The 27502-nt window shown below is 49.4% G+C and overlaps 1 long non-coding RNA gene across 1 annotated transcript; it reads right to left on the bottom strand.

Annotated features, from left to right (window-relative positions):
• Positions 1 to 14335: 14335 nt before the first annotated feature.
• LOC148092821 (uncharacterized) lies at positions 14336 to 15820 on the bottom strand. Its single transcript, XR_015714789.1, has 3 exons — positions 15750 to 15820; positions 15080 to 15238; positions 14336 to 14499 (listed from the first exon to the last, which is right to left on the bottom strand). It is a non-coding gene; the product is annotated as an uncharacterized LOC148092821 (long non-coding RNA).
• Positions 15821 to 27502: the final 11682 nt, after the last annotated feature.

Raw genomic sequence — 27502 nt, 5'->3', positions numbered from 1 at the left:
TAAGGTGGAGTCTAATCCCCACAAACCCCAACATGAGATGGCTGAGGGCAGGCCTCCTCCCCTCTTGCCCAAGCCCTACCTGCACAGCGCAGCCCAGCATCAGCACCAGCAGTTTCCTGACTTCCTCGATACTTCGGCCTACATTGAAAAAGCAACATATTTAATTAGGCTCATCTGATTATAAAATCTCACTGGTGAGACACTGGTTGGTTGTAGGGGGTAAAATCAGGTAAGAAAAAAAAATCCTTTCTCTACTCAGTGCTTCCTACCTGGGTGCACACAGCCCATCTGTTTTCTACTTGTGCGTTTGTGTATTATTTAAGGCAAGCGAGAATTCTGTGCACAGCTTTCACTCACCAGATAGCGGATCTTTGCCGATCATCATGACGTTCGGCAAACGCATGACTACGAGCTGCTCGAGAACATCCTACAGAAACAAAGAGGAAAAGTTACCATTGAGAACAGGAAACAAAACTAAAGAGGCATTAAGAAAATGACAGGATGAGCGTGCGGCCACTACAGGGTCACTGTGACCAAGCCACGTGTGAGGAAGGAAAACTTAGGATAGAAACCATGTGAAAAGTCCAAGCTAACTGCACTTCTGCCTGGATCACAGCCAAATACGCATCATGTCTGCTTATGGACAGAGACCTGGGGTCAAAGAAGATGTGTTAATGCCAGGACCGCAGGGTCAGCTGTGAGTGTCTTTTTAAAAGATGTCTTTATTTATATGCTACGGTCTGCTTGTGCAATTGAAAATACAGAATGAAAATGAAAGAGGTGCTGCTGGGTGTCTATAACCGATCATGCAGGACGCTGGCGCTCAGCAGGTCTCCGGGACACGATGTGAATCAGGAGGCTTCTCTCCTGTACAGCAGCCCCTTCCCTGGGAGAGGGATAAGTCACAGCTAATCTGCACCCATCGGAGAGCTGGTGTGGGAGACCAGCTGCCTTCTGGCCCTCGGACCAAGGGCCTTTGACAGCGGGCCCAGCCACCAGCCATCAGCCAAGCCCCTTGCCGGGGTGTCTCTGACAAGCCCTCCTGGCAGTGTGGCAGCTCACACCCGCACCCACCCCTGCGTTCCCAGAGGGCCTCAGGCCAGGTCGTCTTCCCTGAGCAGATGGGACTTGGATCTTACAAATCAGAAGATACAAATTAAATTTTATGGAAGACGAGGAAGGGGGTAGGTTCCATAAGCGTTCCTGGCCTCACGAAATTGGTTGTTATAGAAATCTTCACTGACAAAGCAACCTTAAGCCTTTTAAAAACAGGTTTCCAAATTTTTTCAGGAGTCTCTCTATTGCATAGCTCGCTGAAAGTCTACATTCAGTATCCTGCCAGCAAGCACTGATAAAGGAGAAGGGGATGATTACACAGCAGGGCCAATGGAACACCCTACAGCTGACTCCTGTGAACAAGCTAGAGGCTCGTCGATGACTGCCCTGGCCCAACATAACCCTCGTGTGCTCCCATATCTCCTTCAACCCCTTGAATTGCTGCTGTACAAAGACTCGCTGAGCTGTGGCCAAGAACATCCTCCAGGTTCCTCACGAATTCCAGCCACTCCCAGTGTGACTGGTGCTGGAGGCCACATTGGTGACCCAAGGCTCATCTCTGGGGCTCTCACAGCACCAGACACCCGTGCTTTGCACACCACACAGCTCAAACAACATTTGCTGGAAAAGTAAAGACATCGAATGTCTGAACCTTCTCACAAGGTAAAAAGAAAAAGATGAAAATGACAAAAACACACCAAGTGTCAGCAAGGAGATGCCTAAATGTGAATACCATTTCCTCCAGGATTCCCGTGGGGAAAGGTTTGAGTGAAGGCATTGCTAGGGGCAAAGAGCAACTGTTTGAGTGAAGTCGGTGTCAGGGGCACAGAACGCCTGGGGCACCAAGAGCTGCCCTCACCTGGTAGAAGGTCTTCATATTTGTGACCAGGATGCTTAAGTTCTCAGTCCGGAGGTTAATATCATTGTTCACCTGCTGGTTGATGGGTTGATATCCAGGCCTGGGATCGCTAGGGAAAGAAACATGGCAATGGAAATGGCGTCTCCCCACATTGGCCACACCTTCCTTCCAGTGGCATGTAGTCCTCTCCAAGTCTAAGCTAGTGTGAGGCTCTAAGGGGTGTGGCTCAGAAACACAGGCGTCCTTACCGAGGGGGAAACCTTAGTCACTCACAGATGCTCCCGACCAACCCCTGACACATTTTGTAAGCAGACACTGTCCCTTATAGTTCCTTGATCCCCAAAAAGTGTGATTTGTTGTTTTTTTTTTCATTTCATTGCTTAAACCACATGAAATAGCTGATTTTGAAGTTAATTGCACCCTCTACAGTTCTAAATGTCCTTCATCAATCAAGCTGCTAACACACTGTCCTGCAGTTCTTCCCACCCCAACGAAGGGCGGCAAAGGCCCTTATACTGAGATATCACTGGCCCAGGGGCAAGGACCCTCCCAGAGCAACTGCAGGTCTCCTTTTACAACCTGAAAACAAACTTGAAGACAACTTACATTTCCACCATGATCTGGTTAAGAAAGATGCCATCGACCAGACTCATGTAAACCCTCAGGTTGTCATCGTTGCTGCCTTCAAAGGGTCCCAAGGTTTTGACCTGGAAGGAGCAGGATGCAGAAAGGCAGGAAAAGTCACCCCACACACATTCTGAAGCTCTTCAGGACAACCACGGCCTGCGGGCTGAGGGGTCACCCAAGGCCCACCCATGCTTCAGTAGGCTCCAAGCCCACCTTTCTTCAGGGCCCCTCTCCCTGCCCTACTCCAGGCAACAGATTCGAGACAGCGGGAGGGAAACTTTCTCCCCACTTTTTCCCAGTGTCCCAGAACAGGAAAGAAATACAAAATAAAAGAAACTTTTCAACAAATTACTCACATCTGTTCTATTAGAAATCACTGTACCCACCGCAGATTGTACACATTCCCACTCAGACGTGCCCCAAGGCCCGCCCGTCACCACCATTCACCACCTGGACTCAGTTCAAAAACTACACAAGGATATTTTCTGGGGAGTCCTTTACCTGAATGGCCAAGCCACAGGGGTTGGGGTGACCACTCAGACCTTGTCTCCTCCTGGAAGGGCAGCCCAGCACCCTGATGGGAACAGGCCCACCCACTCCCAGCCGAGGGCCGGGACGCTACAGGGGGCACATGCTCCCGAGTTGGAAACGCCTCCCGACCCCAGGCCCTGGTCTGGACCCCACACCTGCTAAGACCCCGGCGTGCTGGGACTTCCCCGGGGTCCCAAGGGGCAATAGTCGGGTCTGTAGGGACCACAGGCAGGCGGGAGAAGGGCCGGAGCACCAACGTAGTAGGGAGCCTGGCTACTCACCCACGCGATGAGGGGGCCGTGAAGAAAGAGCTCCAGGAGCTCCCTGCTCGCATCATCCATCCTCAGGCTTCGCCCACTGTGTTGGGCCCAAGGTCTCTGTACCAGAGTCTCTGCGCCCGACGTCTCTGCACCAACTGGCTCTGCACCTACTGGCTCTGAGCCCAACTGCTCTGTGCCCCACCTTCCACTGTTTCTATGGCCACTGTCCCCATGCCCGCATCCCATAAGCCTCTGCCCCCACATTCCAACTGGCCCTGGCACTCAATGCTGCCCGGCCCGGGCCATGGGGGCTCACGCCCCATGCTAAGCACCGTGGGGTACATAAAATATTGGGCTCTCCCCATGCAACTTAAAATCTATATGCGCACATAAAATACAAAGAAATAGAAAAATTATATATCTACATTATAGAATTATAAATGGAAAATAGCCATTTAAACCTAATCTTGTCCATCCCCATTTTTAAAAATTATTTTTTCTATCAGCCAAATTACAGAAATGTGATCAGTTCCTTTAAGGCAAGAGTATATTCATTTGATTTTGCTAAGTCTTGCCTAGTATCTCAGCTTGGGCTTGCTGCTCCCCATCGACTATGAAAGGGGACGCTCCAGTTAGTCGTTCATACATCAGGACACCTAAACTCCACCAGTCAACTGCCTGCAAAACAATTTTATAGAATATTAACTAACATGCAATTTACAGGAAAGAAAAATGAGCAAAATAAAGCTGCATATTTAGAAGATATTTTAACAAAAATGTTTTGTACATAGCTTTCTCTACAAGGAGTATTAAATTAGCATATGCAAGAAAACATTTAGAGAACAAATATGCAGGTATCCTCAGAACAAAATTTAAACATTTCGTCTGTCAATCAATGAGCTAAAAGTGTTGTAATTATTTTGTAAACTAGTAATGGCTCTCCTTTGGATAATTAAAAATGAATTTTTAAAAACGTTTTTAATTGATTTCAGACAGAGGAAAGGAGAGAGCAGAGAGACAGAAACATCAATGATGAGAGAGTCAGTGAACCTGCACACCTCCTGCTGGGGATCCAGCCTGCAACCCGGACATGTGCCCTGATGGGAAATCGAACCTCGATCTCCTGAATCAACCTCTGAGCCACTCTAGTCAGACAAAAAAAAATATTTTTCATATAAAAGAAATTAAAAAATTTTTAAGTAAATGAAATCTTTGGACTCAAGATAGAGGGAGGGAAAAAGTACCGATTAGCATTTTTATTAATTATTGAGCTCCGATAAATATTATAAAATTACTTAAAGTCAAAGAACACAAATGAAAATGTAAAAAATCCCACCTATAGGTGTTACTTTTTTCATACCAACCTAAATCAGTTCCTCTTATAGGGCCTATCTCATATATCGAATGGCCTTCATTTGCAGAAAGCATGCTGACATTTAAAATAAAGGAAAATAAAATGGGAACTAACTGGGAAACAAATTTATAAATGTAGTTACCAGAAATGAGAACTGAGCAAATTACATATAATTAAAAGAATCCTGATCTACTGAAAAATACTTCTTTTATAACTATGCAAAACAAGATTTCAATAATGGTTGAGTATGTGAGCTTATGCCAGTGAGATATTAACTGGATGCTAAAACTTTATTTATCTATTTTTCAATATGTCTTTGTTGATTTGAGAGAGAGGAAGGGAGAGAGCGAGAGAGAAACATCGATGACCAGAGTCTCTAATCAGCTGCCTCCTGCACGGCCCCTGCTGGGGATCGAGCCTGCAACCCAGGCATGTGCCCTGACCAGGAATCGAACCTGCCGCTCCTGGGTCACAGGTCAATGCTCCACTGCTGAGCCACGCCAGCCGGCCGGGCTCCATGCTAACATCTTCAACTCTCTGCTTCCAAATGTCAGGGCCAAGGCTTCAGAGAAATGATGCAAAACCCATGAGCCTAGACCTATTTTACAGAGAAAACATATCAATGACATAGAAAACAGGCTCAGGCCGACTGAAACCACAGGAAGTGAGTGCAAGGCAGGCGCGGTGACAAGCGCGCTGCACACTGTGTGTCTCACGGAAGCAGCTCAGAGCCATCGCGGTGCTCCATGGGCTCCCCGTAACTTAGGTGTATTCTGGACCTCAGGGTGCAGAAATTCCAGGAGTAATATAAGGTTTTCTTTCCTAAAAACGGGTGCCATGCCTTGGCCTGTGTGGCTCAGTTGGCTGGAACATCATTGCCTACACCCAAAGGTTGTGGGTTCAATTCCCAGTCAGGGCACCTATCTAGCTTTGGGTTCAATCCACAGGTTGGGGTAAGTCCGGGAGGCAACCAAATTCCTTCTCTCCCTTTCCCTCTCTCTTCCCTTCTTTCTAAACTTAATGAGCATAGCCCTGGGTTAGGATTAGGAAAAAAATTGGTTCCATTAGGTCTTAGAAGGTATTTTTCCAATTTGAATAGTTACCAATTCTTACCAAATTTCCCAAGAGTTTCAAAGAATACCTTCAACCTAACTAAACCAACAATTCAATTATTTTCTTTCTATGAGCACTTTTCCTGCCATGTGAGTGAGACCCTGAGAATGTTCTGTTGCTGGACTGGAAACCAATTGACACAGCTCTACAATCTGATTCCTAGTCATGAAAAGTAGAAGGACAGGCTTTAAACATGATAAGCCATCAGGAAGCATTCTCCACACTTAAAATATCTGTGCTGTGCATGAGAGGTTTGGAAACGGGATGAGGGAGAGGGGAAGCAAAAAATAGTCCGAATCCCTTATTTGGAGAAAGTTATTAATAAAGCAAAAGTGTTACGAAAGAACTGGACAGGCCTGCAATCTTTAATACAGGAAATAAGTGTATGTGACCTAGCCCAGCCGGTGTGGCTCAGTGTGGAACCATGACCTATGATCCAAGAGATCTCAGTTGGGTTCTCTGTCAGGGCACGTGCTCAGGTTGTGGGCTCGATCCCTAGTAGAGGGCAGTAGGGGGCATGCAGGAGACAGCTGTTCAATGAGTTCTCTCTCCCTCTCTCTCTCTCTCTGAAATCAGCAAGGAGATAGTTAAATATATATATACACACATATATGTATATGTATATATATTTGTGTGTGTGTGTACATATATATGTGAATCAGGCCTCTTCAAGGCCTTAATTTTGCACATAGAAAGGAAAGGGGGCAGGGAAAACTGACCTCTTTAGAGGGCTTAGGAAAACAAACTTAGACTATCTTGGATTATCTTTTTCTCTGAGGATTGTTACGATGCTTATGTCTGTTGAAGAGACAATCAAGAAAGCCTCCAGCATCTCAAAGTTAAAAGCAGAAATTGGGAGGAAGAAAATAAGAAAGATTCCCTTTTCAAGGATCTCTTAGAAAGCAAATATCAACCGTAGGTGAAACAGCCAACGATACGTCTCATGTATTTTTCTAACAAAAATCAGTAATGTCAATACACACTGATTAAAATTATCCTGCATGATGCACTCAGTGACACCTCTGTACTGTATTGTACTCTGGCTCGGCTGTGTCCTAAAAGAGCAGGGCCCATCCTACAGAAAATGCATGATTTTTGTTTTCCATAGAGTTGCAGCTGGTGCTTTGCTTAAGATATAGACTCTTATCATGGCAATTACATAAAAATTATGACTTGAAGAATTAGTTGCTTTTGAAGTTTCCTTTAACAAAGACTGTTACTCTATAAAACAAAAAGTTACCCTCACCAACAAAACCTGAATAAAGGGAAACCTAGAATGTCCTCACCTTCCTATTATCTTTTCCCACCAAAACACTAGATATCACAGTGTGTTCATGTATACGAAGCAAAGGAGAGAAACATAAGGACAACAAGAAAGGGGACTCTGCTGAAGGCTGTGCCTGAGTTGTTATACTTTGGTTATCACACCTAAGTTATTACACATTTTAGAGAGGTATATAAAGAAGTGTCAGAAACAGAACACGCTCTGTCATGTCCCCAATCTCCCCTCTGACAGTATCTGGTGCCACATATTCAATAGTGCCACGAAACCAACATGCTCGTTCAGCCTGAAACACACAAACAAAAAGGGATTTGATCTCAAGCTGGGATGATAAGTGACAGAAAGGAAGTTCATGCTCCATGTCAGTGGTTGAGATGAACTGCTATGTGCAGCAAAGCAACGTAGTGGCAGAACCCACCTGAGACCCTCTTCTCACCAGGACGGACCATCAGGTCCAGTCTGAGTCCTGGGTAAGTGAAGCCCTCCCGGCCTGAAGAGCGCAGCCTCCACTCACCCGAGCGCCACCCGCCAGCTCACGAGTCCACCGCCCGCCCTTCTTCTCTGCCTGTGTGCGGAGTTCAACTCCTGCTTCCTGCAGCCATTCTTTTCTGTAAGAGCGCAAACAGTCCAAGAGGAGTAACAGGAACTGTCTAAGGCTTTACTACGGGTGACTTTATTTCCAGCCAGGCAAGACTAGAAAACTTGGAGGGGAAGGCAGGCCAAATGCTAAGGAGGGGGACAGGGAACCAAAGAGGGGAAAACCTGTCCTCCCTCACCAGCTTGTCTGGGGTTGGCACTGCTAATAGACTGTCTAGTGATGGCGAGCAACCTGTTTTGAAAACAAGATTTTCTCATAAAGACAGCTGTTTCTCCTTGATAGAGTTTTAAAAAGGGTTAATTTTTATATCAGCCAAAAACTAATTTCAAAAACTGAAGGAGCGCCCTGGCCAGTGTGGCCCAGCAGTTGGAGCATCAGCCTGTGGGCTGAAAGGCCTCGGGTTTGATTTCCGGTTGGGGTACCTACCTGGGTAGCAGGCTTGACCCCTGGCCCAGGGCAGAGCGCATGTTGGGGGGCAACTAATCTATGTGGATGTGTGTCCCTCTCTCTCTGCCTTCTTCCTCTCACTCAAATCAATAAAAACATTAAAAAAAAAAGGGGGAACATCTGCTCCCCGGGCTGACCTTCCGGAACACAGGGGAAGGCTGCCCAGTGCGCGGGGACAAAGCCATTGCGGGGGGGCCTCTGCGTCCCGCCAGCGGGGACCAGGCAGGTCCTTGCTCCTCCCTGGGGCGTCCACGACTCTCTGGCCTCAGGGCCTGCAGCGCCCTCCAGGGCGGCCCGGGCGCTTCCCCTCCCTGTGCTGAAGCCCACGACCCGTCCTCCAAGGTCACCAGCGCCTGGATCAGGGCGTCGGCCCCCGACCCCCGCTGCCCGAAGGACGCGCCGTGGTGGGACCCCTGTCGCCCCCACGAGGAGCGTCGGGCGGCTCCACGAGGGACAAGGAAGGTTGGAGGGTGAAGGGCAAGGCCTCAGGTCCCCACCACAGGGGGGTCGACTCCCGCGGAGCAGCGCAACCCCACCCTCTGCAGAGCCTGAGCAGGAAGGCGCCTGGGCCCCGCCCCCGGCGGCCTTGGGGCCTCTCTAGGCTGCAGAGGCTCCCTCTCGGTGGCCCCGCCCTGAGGCCCCGGGGTCCAGGCCTTGCTGGGTCAGAGTGCAGGGGAAGGGAGGCCAGGCGGGCTTAACCCGGGTTTCCACTGTGTGAATCATATCTATTTTTTAATTTAAATCTATCTTCATTGAGTTGAGGGAGAGGGAGGGAGAGAGAGAGAGAAACATCAATGACAAGAGTCATTGATTGGCTGCCTCTTGCAGAAACAAAATCAAAGCCCTGCTCCTGGATTCCCAGTGTCTCTCATCTCCATCGCCAGCTGTGAGAAGAGTTCAGCCTTGTCTTCATCAGGCCCGGAAATAGCGCCGGTGCCCAGACATCTTGCACCATTTGCTCCGATTATGTCATCCCAGGTACAAGCCACAGGCACTGTGCCCAGGCCCGGCCAGCCTGCTGCACACCCCGGAGGCCTGCTAGGGCCGCAAGGCTGCTGCAGGGAGACCGGGCACGGGAACAGGGCAAGCCCCGTGTTACAGGGCCAGCGAGCATGTCTGAAACTGTTAAAGGCAATTTGGTGCCATTGAAGCACTTCACAGAATTACTTTAGAGGAAGCTCTCCAATTTACACTTTAGCCTTCTTCCACTAGCAAGGGTTCAGAAAAATAAGCATTCATCTGATTTATCATTTTTAAAATGTTTTTATTGTTGCAGAGAGAGGAAGAAAGAGGGGGAGGTAGAAACCTCAATGATGAGAGAGAATCTGATCGGCTGCCTCCTGCACGCCCCCTACTGGGGATGGAGCCTGAAACCTGGGCATGTGCCCTGACCAGCAATGGAACCCTGATCTCCTGGTTCATGGGTCGGTGCTCAACTACTGGGCAACACTGCCTGGGCTTATTTACCACTTTTTAATGTAAAAACAGTCTTACAGCAATGTTATAGAAGTGGTAGTATTCCCCTACTCTGTTGGCTGAAGGTTAAGCTCAGAGACAATGAATGTAATAAATTTATTGAAACTCTGTAATCGTGAATGTATTAAACTACTTAATTAGCCCTAGCCGGTCTGGCTCAGTGCTAAGAGTGCCATTCTGAGGACTGAAGGGTGCTGGTTTCCATCCGGCCAAGGACATATATACCTGGGTCCCAGACTCTATCCCAATCCCGATCAGGGCACATGCGGGTGGTACCCAGTCCATGTGTGTCTCTCACATGCATGTTTCCCTCTCTCGTTCTCCCTTCCACTCCCTCTGAAAAGCAATGAAAAAAATATCCTCAGAAAAGGATTTTAAAAAAGAGGGAGAGTGACGGAGCAGTGTGAAAGCTGCCTTTCTCCTCGGAGTGATGGGGTGTCACTGAGGGTTTGGGGAGTGTGTGGAGAAGGGGGTTGACAGGGTGAGATCCGTGTCCTCAAAGCTCACTCTGGCTACAGGGTGGAGACAGACCTGAGCAGGTGCAAGGAGCAGTCAGGTGGCTATGGAGGTGTTCCGGGGAGCTCATGGTTGTATGGACAGTGGTGAGGGGCCTAGGGAGGCAGGTGGGGGTGTGGGGAGTGACAGCGGAGAGAAGTGGGTGGATTTAAGGTATTCAGAAGCTATAAATGGCAGGGCTCACCCAGGTGCCATGTAGGGATGCTTGGGGTTCTAGAAGATGGTGGAACCATCACCTGGCCAGTGAGCCCTGGAAGAAGGCCAGGTAGGTGGGGGAAGGGGCCTCAGCATCCAGGTGTTGATCTAGAAGAGGCCTGGGTGGTTCTGTGAGTCATCTGCACAGGTCCTGTGCCAGGAGCTCCAGGAACAGGCCTGGAGGAGGGAGCCTCTGCAGAGGAGACAGAAGCAGCCTCCAGGGGGCGGAGGGAAGCCCCCCAAGCTGATGGTGGAGCCAGGGCAGAGGCCTCAGGGCGGTGGTGACCAGGCTGACGCTGAGGTGCTGGCTCCTGCATCTTGAGTCCTTCCCTTTGATCTGGATGAAAACTTAAAACACCCCGGGGCTTTCAAGGAGAGGGAGGTGGCTTCTTAGAGCCAGGGAGAGTCTTTCACGGGGAAAATGCAAGTTGCCTTTTGGAGGCTCAGCTCCTGAGAAAGGTTCAAATACAGGGATCCCTGGGTTTTCGAAGGTACTCGGTTCCCGAAGACGGTTCGAGTTCTGAAAAGTTGGAAAACCGAGGGGTCCACAGCCCACAGCCAGGCCTCAGGATCTGGCCTCAGCGGACACCGCGGGGCATGTTCAACTTCGGAGGCGGGATCGAGAACCGAAGCGCTTCCTTCGGGGACCCGGCGATGGTGACCCGAAAAGTTCGGCAGCAGAGACGGGCGAAACCCCGGTACCCCTGTATCGCAGCTCAAGGCTATTTGTACCTCTGAGAGTCCTTGCAGCTTGGAAACGTCGTGCACCCAGAGCTTTTGGTGGCTAAATAAAGCTGAGGAAAGAACAGAAAACCTGAGAAAGGACAAAATAGCCACTGAATTTCCCAGCGCCCAACAGCAACCGCCGCTGGGGCCTCGGCCCCCTTCCCGCCATGCCCCCCCTGTGCGGGCGCATCCTGGGCTCCCAGAAAGTGTGCACACACTTGAAGAGCTGCTGGCTCCACTGATGTTTCCCTCTTTCCAGGTTTATTTAACCCATTGGCATACAGAATTATTCAAAGTGGGTATACATTTGGGGGACACCTTGTGTATATGTAGACAGGGAATTCAATGTTACCTTGCTTGAAAGATATAATTTTTAATCTTGCTTTTTGTACTTAATATTTTATCATAAGCCTATCCCTAAATAATTGCAAATGTTATTTTAAATTCTTCCTCCATGTCTCCTCCCCCTTTTCTATTTTCTGGAAAATGTCTTCATTTTGCCCTCTCATTTACCTGGCTAATAAATCCTGAGCTAGCTGCTGGGCAACTGACAGTATTCACTGCAAAGGGATACGGTCTGTGTGCAATAAAATAAAGAAGAGAAAAAAATGTTGGGAAGACAAATCTCACACGTGTCCGGTCCCCAGCCTGTGTGTCCCAGGGGCCATGATCTCTGAGAGGCTGAGCACTTGCGCTGCTTTGGCAGATGCTCCGGGAGAGAGGAACCACCTGCTTTCCCGCCGCCCACTCCTCTGGGCCAAATGCTCCAAACAGCTGCTCCCCGGGCAGTGGGTCATCAGGGCTCACTGCTGCGAGCAGAAAAAGCCAAGCCTAGCCAATCTCAACAGAACAGACTTAGTTGAAAGGATGTTAGCTAGCACACCCCACCACCGGGAAGGCTGGACACCCAGCTTGACACAAAGAGCCACTCAGTCAAAGTTAGTCATTAACCCTGACAGTGCCCTCACCCCAGGGAACCAACCGGCTGGGAACCAACAGACCTAATCCTGTCCCCTGGGAGATCCCAGTTTAGCAAAGTCAAGTGCTAGAGTGAGTGGCGAGGCCCAGGTGTTGTGCTGAGTGCATGTCAGCTTGTCCTGGAGGGTTGGGCAGGTGCCTGAGACTGGGACACTTGACATTGTCCTGAAGGACAAGAATGGATCAGTGTAGACCAAAGTGCGGAGAGCCCTCTGGGCAGAGGGAATTGCCGGTGGTGGCAAGCATCCTGCCCTCTTGCTCCGACCTGAGTGCCCAGAGCCTAGCACACTGCCTGGAATAGTACGTGTTTAATAATAGGAGTCAGATGGATGAATGAGCTAATTTCAAAACCACCTTACATTTTAAAACAAAGTCACATCTCTGTTCAAACTCTCCCCATCTGGCTTGACCCTGATAGGATTGACAGATTTAGCAAATAATTTTCTATAAGTATGTGTTACGCAATATTTGGGACATACTTGTACTAAACTGGTATTAGTTGTTCATCCGAAATTCAGCTTTAACTGGGAGTCCTGTACTGTATCTGGCAGCGCTACACCCAGAGCAGCAGCCCTTGGATAGGCCCCACCTAACCTGAACTTTTCCCCTTTTCCCTCCCAACAGCCCCCGTCCCCAAGCTTCCTGATCCTTGCTCACTGGCCCTGTAGCAAGAAAGCTGAGAGGATTTCTTCTAGGAGCCTCACGGGTTCTGCAGAATGTTTGGGTCAACAGGCTGCAGGATTGTTTCTTCCCCTGTCTTCACAGCGACAACTCTTATGTCCTCATAGCACCATTGCATGTGGAATCTTGCAAAGGCAGTTCTGTGGGGGCTTTTTTGTTGTTTTTTTTAAGGAAATTTGACATGTACCCAGTGCTTCAGAAACCTGCTTATATTAGAAGCTGTATTCCTTCCCACCTGTAGTAGCTCATTGAATCATTTGACTGTAGGTTACTTTTTCCTAGTTGCTAATGATGGTATAAGCTTGATGTTTACTCCGCAGTGGCTACCACACAAATCAACAAATAGGATGTAGTGTTTCTCTCTGCCTGTTCCAATCAGTGCCCCAGCCCTTGAGGGAACCACTATCTTCACTTTTAACATCATCAACTAATATGCTTTTCTCAGAACCTCACAGAAATGAAGTCATGTGGCATGTAAAAGTAAAGAATAATACAGTTATCATTTCTTCCTTGGTTATCCTTATGGTATCCAAACTAAATACCCTTGATTGTAAAGACAATTTTTGCCTTCCACAGGCAGAAAGAGCTCACTCAATGCCCTCTTCCCCATTTCAATTTTTCAACTGCCAAAGGGTTTTTTCCTCTCTCTTTGTGTATTTATATGATTCTTTTCATCTTACTTTCTCTGTTACATTTGGGTTGTGTCTCCCTTCCTTTCTCTGTCTCTTTATCTATGTTTCTGCTTCACTCTTTCCTTTCTCTCTTGGCCAAGCTGTTTTGCATTTTGCGCCTTATTGTGAAAGGGGTCTATGCCTGGTTATAATTTCTTTCCTTCTGCAATGTCCCAAGCCGTGAGTGTATTGCATGGCACACGGTGCCCCGGGCAGCGCCCCTGTGAATGTCCTGAGGCAGCAGGATAGTAATTACCAAGCCTGCTGCCTGGGAGCAAGATATTCCTTCCCTTTCGCTGAAGTCACTTGAAGGTCAAGAGAATCGAAAAAACCAAAACCTGCGATCCAGTGAGTGTTGTTCCCATAAACAATGAAAATAACTTCCTCAAATCCTTGTTACTGGAGCCAGAAGAGCAGTGGGTTTTTAAAAATATATTTTTAGTGGGTAGCGTGGAAAATCTGAAAATTCAGAGCAAAGTTTCTCCCGTGAAATACAACCAGTATCAGTTGATCTGATTTATCATCCCAAGCATTTGCTTGAATGTGCTTTCTATTTTATTACTGACTTACTTTAAAAGAAAGAAAAAGTTAGGCCTCGGGGGAAGGTATCTTGGCGTCAAGAGAAAGGATTCCCGCGCCAGTCGCAGTCAACCCCGCGCACCCTCGCGGGGACTTCCCCGCCTCTCCCTCCGTGTCCAGCGGGCTCCACACAACCCCGCGCACACGGACACCTGAGGCCGCGCCCCAGAAATGCGTATTGGTCCCCATATTCGAGGACATGCGATCGCATCCAGCTACAGGAGAGCTATGAGAAAAATAAACATGTCCTCACGCCGCAACTGAATTAACTGCAGCCCGTGGCATTTGGGGCTGAAACATGTAACAAAAGCCCTGGACTCAGAACTTTCCTCTTGGAAAGAGCTGAAACTTAACTGGTTGTTCTAATTCCATTTTGACATCTGCTGAAGGAAAAGTCTCCTGGGTTGAGGCTGTCATGGCCAGGCTTGTTTCATCAGCTCGATGCCACAGTGCTTGTGCAGAGGAGAGACCCTGCCCCTCTGTCCATGGAAACTCTTGATAGATCTGCACATAGAGATGAGAGGAAAGGAGCAGCCAGAGGCAGAGACGGCTGCGAGGATTTTTAAGATTAGATAGAACTACGAGAGATTCACTCTGCACTCAAGTAGGGTTATAGATACAGACATAGCTTTATATTTATACATTACATATATATTCAACTGGCAAATATCAGAATTTTAAAAATATTTACACACTCTGGAGAAATATGTATTAGAAATATGAGCATAAACTTAATGGGTCCACACAGTCTCATTCGAAGTGTACCTGAAATATATCTTGATAAACATAAAATATCAAGTAAAGGAACTACTGACATTTAATCATTGCATGCAATAAATTTTTACAATTTATTCAGAGTATGTGTTTCCATATTGTAAGGTATTTGTGTGTGAGTGTGTGTTTTTGTCTGGTTTTTTTCCTGCCTGTTTTTTTTTAATGGAAAAGAGAAAGAGAGATTTAAATAAATAGAAAAAAGAGACCAATACAGCAAGACTGTCTTTCTGATATTCTATAATCAACACTAGGACTTGATGTGACCATGGTCGAGTATGATTTGGTAGCACAGAGTGTGATGATTTGGATGATTCTGGCACTTGCACCTTACGGAAACACTTCTGAGGAATACTCACTCGACTCAACTGGAATGCAAATTGAGGTTGCTCTCTGCTAGAAGTTTCCACTGCTTCCAATCTGGTGTGGATGCAGATAGAAGCCATAAACTTGGTTAGGCACTCTGACTCTCCCACACAGGGTCTTAGATAAATGAGGCATTGCAAATTTCTGAAAATCTGCTGCAAAGGCCGGAAAAAAGGCAAAGAGACATAATCACAGTTAAGAAGGAACTCTGAGCTTTCAAATATGATTTTCTTCGATGAAAGGAGAGTCATAGTCCACTGCCTTAAAAACTTGAAGCAGTTTTTTCAAAATATAAACAAAAGAAAGTAAAGATACACAATGAAGAAACACCACCAGGAGGCTCAGAGATAACTTACAGTTTCTTTATAGAAAACTATTAAAAATTATGGGTAATATAAATGTTTATATAGACAAAACTACTAGAATAGGGAAAGAGGAATATTCAGACAATTTCCTGACTGTTGAATCAAGTTTCTATCAAGAGTACTTTTATCTCCCATATTATTTGTTTTAAATGTTCCAAGGGAAAATAGGATACAAACATTTCAAGGTGTTCTAGACTTCACCTTTAAATCAATTAATCACATGCAGAGTTTAAAGGTATATTTTACTATCTGTTCCTGGGCCGAGAGCTAGAAGAATAAATCATGGTTCTGGACTCACGTGTTCAAGACCGTTAGCACCTGCGCCCTTCTGCACACCGGCCTAACCTCAGTTTCCTCTCCTGAACTCCAGATCAACCAGCAAAGAAACCTGAGGAGGAGTCTCAGCCCTTCGTTAGGCCTCGTTTCGTTTGCCGTTCTGGGGCTGCCCAGACAGCTCGGTGGTGATGGCAGCAGTGAAGAAGTCATGTTGGCCACTTCAAGACTTTTTGTTGTTGCCAGACTTTGGGTGAGGCATCTGGTGTTTGGTGCTCTCAGGGCTTCCAGAGGCTCTGTGGGGCTTGACAACTATCCCTGAGGCACTAAAGCACTTCACGCGGAACAGGGATAAGAAAACCCTTTCGGCTGCCATGTGATGGCTGCATCTTTCCGCTTTGGCCTTGTTCCAACACCTGCTGTGTATTCCAAGATCGAAATACTTTGCTGTCACTGCGGATCTGCATGTCAAACAAAGGCCTGTTTTGGGGGGTGACAGAATTATACTATTCGCCTCCTAAAGCCCGGCCCTGACTTCATTACAGCATGTCCACTAGAGCCTAAAATTCTAACTGAGAGGTCACTCTGGTAGCCCTGGAGGCTCATCTTTCTGAGGTTTCTCATTTGGAAATGCTTGTGCCTCGTCCTATAGCAAGGGGGTTGAGAGGATTTCTTCTAGGAGCCTCACAGGTTGTGTGGGATGTCTCGGTGTCGGCAGGCTGCACAATTGTCCCTTTCCCTTTCTTTCGTTGACACTGACATCATTAGGCCCTCGTAGCACCACTGCATGCAGAGTCTTGCAAAGGCAATGCTGTGGTGTTAGTTGTGGGCTGGCATTTTCCCCCGTCTGGGTATCAAAGGGACCTATGAGTAAATTAGAAGCCCCTTCCAATGTCTGTTCTATTTACAAGTGATTCAAAATTTCAAAAACTGTAAGATATATCTTCTCACTGCACAGCCTGCGCCGTGATTGGCCCCATCAGTTTCTGGGGTAAAAAGAAATAACAAGAAAGGGGGGAAAGGGAGGAGCAGCTGTTGCTGCTACAAATGAATGTATGCTATGGAGAGCATAAAATTGAGGAACATGATGAGAGCTCCTGAGAACTGTCAAAATTTGTTTTGGTGCAACCAAGGTGGCAGGTGAGGCTTAGGATGAGGATCTTGTGCCAAGGCCTTCAGGGTTCCACTTCTGCTCTGCTCTGAGTGCTGAGCTGGTCAGTTCTGAAAGCAGTTCTAGAAGGAAAAAAAACAGTAACACAAGAACATCGGAAAAAATAAAAGTTTCCAGTTCTGTCCCCATCCCCTATACTGCCAGACAGAGGAAAATGTCTGTAAAGCGTTTTATCAGGAGTGTCCTATATATAGCGCTTACCTGGTCCTTTTAACTGGGAGCAACTCAGGACAACTGTGAGCACATGGCTAAGAGTAGATTCCACATTGAGTCATTAGATGATAGCCAGCGACACACTCCCCGTTACATCTCATTCCCAGTTCCCTCCTTATAATCGATGTCTTAATAGTATCCCCTTGGTCCATTCTATGGAACATGAATAGAGATCTGCCCCCTTCCCTACCTGAAATACTCTAAGTCAATATACAGGAATCTCCACCTTCAGCTGCCCGACTTAACTGTGTTCTACACGCATTTTCCGTGCCTTATATGTTTTCTTAATATCTCATTACCCTTCTCCATTGTCTTACACTTGTTATCTTAAAAGACGCCTTTAGATAAGAAAATCAAAGCTAACTGCCCTCACTTGGAGGAACTTAAATAAAAGAGGTAAGTTCCCACTCCAATTTGGAAAACCACTTAAATTATTCATAAGGATTTGTTCCGAAGCACAACTCAGCTTTAGCTGCCTCTCTGCATTCTTTGCGTGTGAAATTACTTTCATGTAAAACAGCAGCCACTTATTTCCTTTTCAATTGTGTCAAAAAGGGTTGATGTCCTGGGGCTGGAGCGGCAGTCACAGAGACAGTGGGAGGAGGCCTGATACTCTCTGGAAGAAGCCAGGGTCCGTGTGAGAAAGGAGCTGTAGTCCACAAATCCAATATTTACGTTATATTATTGTTTTCCTTCTGGAGCTGTGCATGTGGCCAGGGCTCGCATTGCTTGTGGCAAATGGACAGCGGGGTGGGCAGCTAGAGGGTGCCCGTTTCTGAGCTGGGCGGGTGGGGAGGTGAGATAGGCTCTAAGTCTGGCCTGTGATGCCCTCTGGAGTCAGTGAGCCCAGGCTGCCCGGAGCTCACTCACATTCCCCTGGTTTCTACTGTTTTGTCACTGTCACTGCCTGGACCCCGTCAGGGTCACGTGCAGCTGTGTCCTACTGAGGAGAGGCTGTGGGCCTGGACTGGTCTGGGCACTCGGCTCTGCCTGTCCCGAGTAGGACGCGAAGTGCTGCACCTCCCAGCACGGCGCTCGGCATCTGCCCTCTGCGTCCCGGGAGCCTGGGCCTGAGCATACGGGGTGTGGCCCGATCCTGAGGCTAGTCCCATGGCGGCATTTCACCCAACCCTGAAGCGTGGGCTGCTGTTACCATGCAGGTCAGAGTTGGAGAAACAAGGCCCAAGTGGTCATCTCTTGCCCAGTGTCATCTAGTGGAGAACCTAGAACTTGAATCCTTGCCTGATGCCAAAATTTGCATATTTGCCACCAAATTTCACAAACCTGCTATCCCTTACCTGAAATACTTGGTGGGGGAGAGTTTGGGGGAAAGTCTGGAGCAGTGAGACATGGCCCTTTTGGGGGATAGTTTCCTTTCTAATTCCCTTTGCAGAGGGCACTCACTGTCCTGGGAGTGACTTAATGTCCCACTACAGCCACAGGGCTCCCTGAGCCCAGGCACAGAGATGGACAATGGGGCCTTGGGTCTGGTGGCCCCCTGTGTGTGTGTGTGTGTGTGTGTGTGTGTGTGTGTGTAGGCCCACGTGGGCATTGTGGGTTTCGGACAGTGGTGCTGTTTGTAATTAATCAGCAGCCCTCTCCCCTTTCGTCTGTTCTCAAATGATCTTTCCAATAAACGTCTCCTAGGCGCCAGAGCAAGTGCTTATAGAAGATGCCGCCTCTAGGTGAGGCCCTTTCGCTGGAATTGCCCATAAGGCAGCCGAAGCTGTTCCTGGTGCACTATGGAAGCCTTGGACCTGCGTACAGATGTGCTCACACTCTGAGGGCAGGAGCATGGGAGTGTGTAACACGCTTACATCTGTGTAATGCACACACGTTTACATGCAGAATTCATATGCGCTTATTTGCGATATACAGAGTGGGGCAAAAGTAGGTTTACAGTTGCTCATATGGGAAAGATAATACAACAATTAATACAGAATAATATAAGAACAGACTCTGTTCTGTGTGCTCACAACTGCAAGCCTAGTTTTGCGCCACCCTGTATGCACTTTCACAGTCATGTGCACACGCACACATTACACGTGTGCCCACATGCACGTACCTGCCGGTTTGTACGTATGTCCGAAAGCTCACGCACAGGCGGGGACACTGCCCGAGCGCAGTTGCACAATCCTGCGGATGCCTGCATGGACCGGCACACCGAAACACAACTGATCACCTGTGCCACACTCTCACAAAACGCACGCGGGTCCATGCACATCTCCATGTGCTCACACGTACAAGCACGCACATGGTGTATGATCAACGCTGGTTTCCACACTAAGTCACACAGGCACCGTTGAACAAGTGGAACGTGGCAGCGGTGGGGTTAATGCAGGCCCAGACTCCCATAAATGTGTGCACGAAGCTCTCAAGTTCTCAAAGCAGAGACAGGCCTCTCCCCACCAGCCCTGTCAATCACGCGGCTACAAAGGAGGAGCGGCACCTGTCACATCCAGGGCTGTGTGATCCTCGACTTGCCCCATGAGGGCGGCCGCATGCGAGCAGGAGCACGGGGCCCTCTGCACACCTAGCCAAGCACCCCAACGAATGTGCCGAGGCTGGTCCCCACTCCCAGGATGCTCTCGGGAGCAAAAGAAACATTTCAACGCTGCTGCAAGCGCAGGGTGGCATTGATGTGTGTGCGGGTGGGGCTGGGAGGTGGGGGGAGCAAAGGCTTTTGGGGACTATCTGAGACTTGGCTTCTCCCTGAAGACAGAAGTTATCCGGGAGGGCCTGGGTGAGGAGGTGGGTGCAAGAGAGGCCTGGGGGTCCTGGGCTGACCCAGGTTTGCTGCAGCAGGGACTCCAGCTTCTGGAGCTGCTCCCATCTACCAAATTTTGGGATCCAGGAGCCTCCTGAATTGCAGCGGCTCTAACCCAGCGCTCGGTGATAACCCTGCTTGCGGTCCTGCATCAGAAGACCATTCAGTCAATCATGGAACAGATATTTGTTGTGTGTCTTCTATGTGCCAGGCGCTGTGCTAAGTGCTGACAATACAACACGGAGCGAAACCAGAAACAATCCCCACACACACCTCCGCACGGAGTTCACAGTCTCATAGGATCGTCAGACAGCATTTAGATAGGACAGCAATCGGTGCACAGTTTCAAAAGGAGGTGACTGCTATGGAGAAAAGCAACCTGGCCCTCTGAGAGCACCTCGACTGCAATGATGATGACCTAAACACGGAGGGCTTCCTGGAGGAAGTGATGTCTGAGCTAAGATCTGAAGGCTGAATAGTTGTGCAGGTCAAGCAGGTAGGGGAAAATATTCAGTGTCTCAATATCCTTTAGTCTTAATTAATTTTGTAAAATAAAGGTTGGCCAGTGAGAGAGAGGTCAATGAAGAGGCTAGAAAGGCCCTGATGGACTGTGACTGCTGAGGGTGTTGGCAAAAACAGGGGAGGGCCAGCAGGGAGCAGGGCAGTGCCCACTAGAAGCTGCAGCACATTAACAAACATCACTTTGCTGAACCCAAACAGCAACCCCAGTAGTTTTTGTCATGTTTGGTGAATTTTACCATCTTCGGTGATAAATGGCAAGTTCGAGAAACAAACAGGAAACTGGGGGTGCACAGTGGCCCCCGTTCTCCTGAGTGGCAGGGAGGAACTGCTGTTCTCCAGCCCCTGGGTCTGGAGCTGCTTCTCTGAACATTTCCCCTCCTACATTCCCTCACTCCCATGGCCCAGCCACAAGCCCCTTCTCTCTGTTCCCAGGGAGCCTGCGCTCAATAGGGCCCCTCAGGGTTCAGAACTGGCCTGGGAAGTTCTCTCCCCTTCCTCTAACGGCTACTGCTTCCTATCAACAGGACCTCGGCTCAAATGTCACCTCCTCGCACACACCTAGCCACATGGCTATGTGTCTGGGGATTGTTTGATACAAGGGCACGCAATGAAACTTGTTAAACGATTGCACAAGAAAAGCTGTAAGGCACCCACCAGGGGCACAATCTTGCTCATGACTCCCTGATGGGGAGTGCGGATGGTGACCAAGGACCCACAACTTAGGCTCACAGGGGGTGTGAGGTTGTACTACAAAGGGAACTGGGCTGTAGCAAAGGGAGGTTTACCCCTGGGAGAGGAGACCCAGTGCCCAGCAGGGACGGGCCAAAGGCACCCCAAGCAAGGCCATCCCCACACGAGGAGAGAAGGAGAGAAGCCCGGGCAGTCTCCAGCCTCCAGACAGCCCCTGGCCTCTCTGTGCCCTGTGTGGAGACAGCACTGTGGGGACACATTCCAGCCTGGACCAGGGGGGCAGCTCCCTAAAGCTCCCAGGGCCCAGCTGCGCTGCTCTTGGCGTCACCATCTTCTTTGGCCCCTTCTTCCTTCTTGTCCTTCCCTTTAGCCCCCCTCAAAGGCGGGCTCCCCTTGCTGAGCGGGGGCCCCTGTGAGGGCACATCCCTGAGTTTCCAGGGCCTTGGCAGGCCAGGCGTTGAACGCAGCCGCCGTCAGCAGTGAACTGTGCAGCCCCGCGATCACATGATTGACAGCAAACACCTGCCGCCTGGAATTATTCTCCTTACCTATGCTCTTGGGGCTGTTTCTACCCATTGCATCTGCAGGGAGGGGATATTATAGAGCAGGTGACGCCACACAGCTCTTCCCACGGCTGTGGGGAGTGACACCATGTTGGCAGCTTGAAATGGGCCGTGGTGAGAATATTGACAGCACAGGAACTGGCAAATGTACCAAATCAGGGCTTGATTTGTTTTCCGCAGCGCCTGCTGTCTCCAGACTTAAGACAGTGATGGAGAAGATGTTAATAGCAGAGATTAAACTTAAGAGTGTGTCTTGGGTGAATATTGTGGTATGTAAATTGTGTCTCTGTTTTTAAAAACTGCCTGCAGCCATTACAATGTGAACACATTACAGGAAACTGAGGAATGCCATCTGGCATTCAGAAAACGAGCACCTGATAAGGAGCCACTCACATCGTTAACGAGGGACTGACGTTCTCACAAACATCTTCAGCTTGTTTTCCTTGATAACACAAGGAGAACATCACCCGACATTCCCGTTGGAGCTACGCTCATCCGTCAGCTGAGGGCAAGCATAGGCGGCTATAAATACACCAGTTTGGCCAAATGCAAGGAGCGCTTCCTGAGGATCCATTGCTGTGCATAGACATGTATATGTGCATGTGTAGGTGCATGTGAATATGTATGCATGTGTACCTGTGTACGTACGTATGCATACATGTAAATACATTCCCTCCTGTGCCGCTGGCTGGTTGAGAAACATTTGGCTGGGTGCTTCCCAGGGTCCGTCCGACCTTTTCTAATATTCTCACGTGACTGTTCTGCCCAGGGTGAGCCCCTCCTGTCCCACAGCTGACCCCAAATCTCCCTCCAGGCAAACCTCAGCCCTGAGCTGTGGGCATGAATACCCAGCTGTCGCTTGGATATTTCCCACCCAGCAGGTCGCACACCTCCCAGGCCAGTGCAGAGAGGGCGGGCCCTGGAGCTCAACAGAGTCATGATTTGGGGGCCCCCTCAGCAACAGGACCCGTGATACTGCTCAGGGGACCATCACCTGGGCTTGGCCGGGTGTGTGAGCAAGATGTCACGGCTGGAACCAGCTGATGCAGTAATGGATAGGACACAGCGGGGAGAGAGCGATGCCAAACATGGTCTGAATGGAAGGGGACAGATGTGATGAGATGAGGGATACAGCGGCTTGGGTGGAGGGAGGATGGTGAACCTCGATTTTGAGTTGGAGGTGTCTTTGGGACATCCAAGCTGGAAACAGATCTGGAGATTCCCGAGGAGAGGCTGGGGCTAGAGGTGTTGGAATCTTCTGGGAAGACTGCAATTAAAGCTCTGGGTGTGAGCCCGGCTGGCACGGTCAGTGCCTGGGCTTTGACCTATGAACCAGGTGTTCAGGGTTCAATTCCCATCAGGGCACACGCCCCGGTTGTGGGCTCAATCCCAGAAGGGGGCGTGCAGCAGGCAGCCGATCAATGACTCTCTCGTCAGTGATGGATCTATGTCTCTCTCCCTCGCTCTTCCTCTCTCTGAAATCAATAAAAAACATCGATTGTTTAAAAGCGGTGGGCTTATTTGAGCTTGTCTGGGGTTGGAGGGGGGTGAGAGAGTGCAGGGTGCACCCCGACGTGAGCCATGTAGGGACCCTAGACCACAAAGGGATGGGCGTAGCTCGTGTGGAGGCTGAGGGAGGGGAATGTTCAGAAAGAAGGTCACCCGGGGTGAACGCCTGACAGGCGTCATGGGGCTGAGAGGTTGTGTGAGGCAGGCAGAGCAGTTGACAAGCCCCTGCCAAGACGCAAGTCAGGCGAGGGGGGATGTCACCTAGGACAAGAACAGAAAGTTAAGATGACGTGGCAGGTTCCAGCCCATTCTCAGGATCAGGTGACATATCAAACGTGGGAAGTGGGGATAGGAGGGGTCAAGCCTCTACCACAGGCTCCTGTGCTTGACAGCTGCTGTCCTTGGATTAAGGGGGGAGCCCTGAGGAGCCAGGGGGAGGGGAGGAAGCCTGCAGTCCAGACAGGGGGCGTAACAGGCAGCGCACTTCAGGCCTGCAGCTCAGGAGAGGTCAGTGCTGGGGAGGAGGGTGGGGTCAGCCCTGAGGGGGTCATGGAGGGAGGTGCCTCAAAGGGGAACTCAGGAGTGAGCACACGAGCTTCCATGAGGGTTTGTGGGAGGAATGACTGACTGAGGGCCTGGCAAGTGTGAGCACTGGAGAGCTGTCCCACGGGGGAGAGAACCACGAGCCAGAGGCTGAGAGCTCCAAGGAGTGACTGGCCAGGGTCAGATCCTGCAAAAGCCAAGGGCCCAGGACACACAGCCTGCAGGTGCCGCTGCTCAGTTTGGCTCTAAGCATTGCGGGTGGCAGCTCCCACTGAGTGGTCGGCTAGGACAGGCTGCCGAACCTGGGGAGCAGGGGACAGGAGGCTCGAGGACACACTTGTACAGAAGAGGTTTGGTGGGAAGGCAGGGCCATGGAGGCAGCAGCTGCACAGAAAACCATTAGAAGACTGGGTCAGGTGGGGACACTTCCATGCCTCCTTCCTGCCTCCCTCTCTCACCTTCCAGCCTCTAGTCTGAGGCCTCCAAGATCTAAACTCCAGATCGGGCTCTTCCTAGTGCAGTAGCCTTGGAAAAATCCAAAGGATCGCTGTAGGCTGAGCTCCTTTGTGATCTAAACCCCACATCAAAACGGGATTCAACTTATACAAACTTAACATAAATACAGGTCTGGAAAAAGCTGCTGCATGGTGAAGAGGAGCCAGGCTTTCCCAGTCTCTGACCTCGTGGCAAAGGGAGCTGTGGATTCCAGGGGGCGGGAGACTGGGGGGCTGATGCAGGGAACCCCGAGAGCCCGGCACTCTTCAAGGCTGCCAGGGAGGAGCGGTGAAGAAAACTAGGACTCAATTCTACTCCAGCTCATTTTATTGCAACCCCATCCCCGTGTCCAGAATCAATGGCTATTTAATACACATGCAAAGCACTCCTAAAATCGACCACGTGAACATGCCCATTTCTTTACCAGTATATGAACTCAAAAGGGAAAAATCTTTATAAGACCAAAATCAACAGGTTTAGTACATCCAGGAAGAGCATCTTTAGTAAACAACAGGAAAGAAAATGTGTCAGGAACCAGGCCAAATGCACAGAACAGGACGTGAGACTCCCATTGGCCACGATGACTCCCAAGGGAACATCAATATAGGGTGACCCCAAAAAGGTAGACAGACGTGAGACTCCTGATGGAACATAAACATAAGGTATTTCCAAAATGATATACCCATGGCAGATTATTGATAGAACACAAATATAGGTGTCCCCAAAATGGTACACACACGGGAGATTCATGATAGAACTTAAATATAGGTGTTCCCAAAACCGTACACACAGGGGAGATTCACGGTGGAACATACGTATTGGGTGTCACCACAAACGTACACACAGGCTAGACTTCCAATGGAACATAAATTTAGGTGTCCCCAAAAAGGTACCAATAGGGGAGATACCCGATAGAAAATAAATATAAGAAGGTGTCAACCGAAAGGTACACCAGGGAAGACTCCTGATGGAACTTCAATACAGGGGTCCCCAAAGAGGTACACACAGGTGAGACTTCTGGTGGTACATATATATTGGGTGGCCCCAAAAAGGGACACCAGGGGAGATTCCTGATGGAACACAAATACAGGGGGTCCCCAAAAAGGTACACAGAGGTGAGATTCTTGTTGTAACAAATACTGGGCTTCCCCAAAAAGCCACACAGAGGGGAGACTCCTGATGGAACATAAATATAGGGTTTTTCCAAAAAGGTACACACATGGGAGATTCGTGATAGAACATAAATATAGGTGTCCCCAAAAACGTACACACAGGGGAGATTATCGATGGAACGTATGTTTTGGGTGTCACCACACAGGTACACACAGGGTAGACTTCCAATGGAACATAAATTTAGGTGTCCCCAAACAGGTACCAATAGGGGAGATGCCCAACAGAACATAAATATAAGAAGGAGTCAACTGAAAGGCACACAAGGGAAGACTCCTGATGGAACATTTATACAGGGGTCCCCAAAAAGGTACACACAGGTGAGAATTCTGATGGAACGTAAATATTGGGTGGCCCCAAAAAGGGACACAAGGGGAGATTCCTGATGGAACATAAATACAGGGTGTTCCCCAAAAGTTACACACATTTTGACAGCTGATAACCCTTATTTTCACTCTCTTCAGGTTTAAGGAATTTGAAGCAATGGGTGAAGCCACACTAAGTTTTGAACAAAGAAACCGTGTCCACTAGACTCTTTATGGGGATACGTAAAAGAAAGTTTACGGTACAAAACCAACAACACTTGGGAACTGAGGGCAGCTACTGAAAGACAAGGCGCACAGATTCCCACAGAACAGGGTGATCCCTGAGGTTTGCGGGTCCTTTGCTGCGCATCAGCTCTGGCCTGGGCGCTCCGGAAACAGAAGCAAAGGAATCGCAAACATCAGGACCCACTTTGTTTGGCGTTTGTGCGCTTTCTTTCCACAGCTGCCCCCGATTCATTGACTGTTGCCGGGTTTGAGCCGTAAGCTTGATATTTTATGAATCCCCATAAGAGAGTTTAGTGGATAATTTTTCATTGTTCAAAGCTTAGTCTGGCTTCACCCATTGTTCCAAACTTGTTAAACCTGAAAAGGAGTGAAAATTAAGGGAGTTACCAGCTCTGAAAATTTACGTACATTTTTGGGAGACACCCTGTAGATCACCCTCAAAATACATGCATTGCACAAGTGTGTGCACACCTCTGTAATAGATTATAGGCAATGCGGTCACTATCCCCAGGACTTATTCATAAAGCATAAGTCAACATCTCACCCACGATGGGGACACTGGGGACCTACACCCACTCCCAAATCAGGCGTGTACCTCATCTCAGACACACTCCCCTCAACACACTATGTACACTTGCTGGGGTCTGCCCAGAGACAGGCTCTGGGGAGGCTGGGTCAGCCTCAGGGGGTGCTGGGTGGGGCCTCGCCTCAGCAGGTCTCAAGCTGGGCTTCACACAGGCCCTGGCTTCAGCAGCTTCCCCTCGGAGGTGCTGACAGCCATGTTCATGGTGGGGCCGCAGAGCTGGTGGGTATCCTGGTCCCTTCTTTTCTGGTAGGGGGTCCTGGCTAAGATATGATGGTTCGGGCATCATTGCCCTTGCTCAACAGGTAATTCAGCAGGTCATCCTGGTAGGTGGAATATCCTACAGAGAAGAGAGAAAGAAGGGAGAGGCGAGGGTGAGGGACACGAGGGTCCTCAGAGAGCCCTCTCCCGGTCAGGACGTCCCCTGTGCAGGCCACTTGGCCAGGACTGAAGTTTCCTGCTCCTGTTGGGCCTTTCACAGCCTAACTGGGCCCCACCACACACCCGGCCCGTGGTTGAGATGGGGAGGCCGGGGCCCCACATGGGTCAGGGAGAAAAGCCAGGCGTCCGTCACTCAGGCAGCTCCCTAGCTTCACCAGCAGGAAAACAGACCCAGAGGGAGATGCCGTTTCCAAAAACACATCCACTGGATGGGAGGGTCGGGGCTGGGAGCCTGGGCACAGCCAAAGCTTTCCATCTGTCCTCATTCCCACCAAGCTCAGTGGGAGGCAGAGACCGGCTGGGCACATTGTCCTCTCTTCCTTCCAGGCCACCAGCTCAGACACCTGGTGAGGGCTTCATCTTAGGCCACAAGAAACAGAAATGACGCCAGCAGCTCCTATATGCCAGCCTGACCTCACTCGAAACCCTCACTGACACCTACACCTTTCTTTTGATCTGACAAGGGGGATGTAGGAACAACGAGGTGGGCCACCAAGGGTAACTCAAGACTGTGCAGGGGACAGCCACCCCACCATTGTTCCCTTTAAGCCACTGCCCTG

Source organism: Miniopterus natalensis, chromosome 7, assembly GCF_054644295.1.
Source record: "Miniopterus natalensis isolate mMinNat1 chromosome 7, mMinNat1.hap1, whole genome shotgun sequence".
Classification (NCBI taxonomy): domain Eukaryota; kingdom Metazoa; phylum Chordata; class Mammalia; order Chiroptera; family Miniopteridae; genus Miniopterus; species Miniopterus natalensis.
This window is presented reverse-complemented; position numbering and strand designations above follow the sequence as displayed.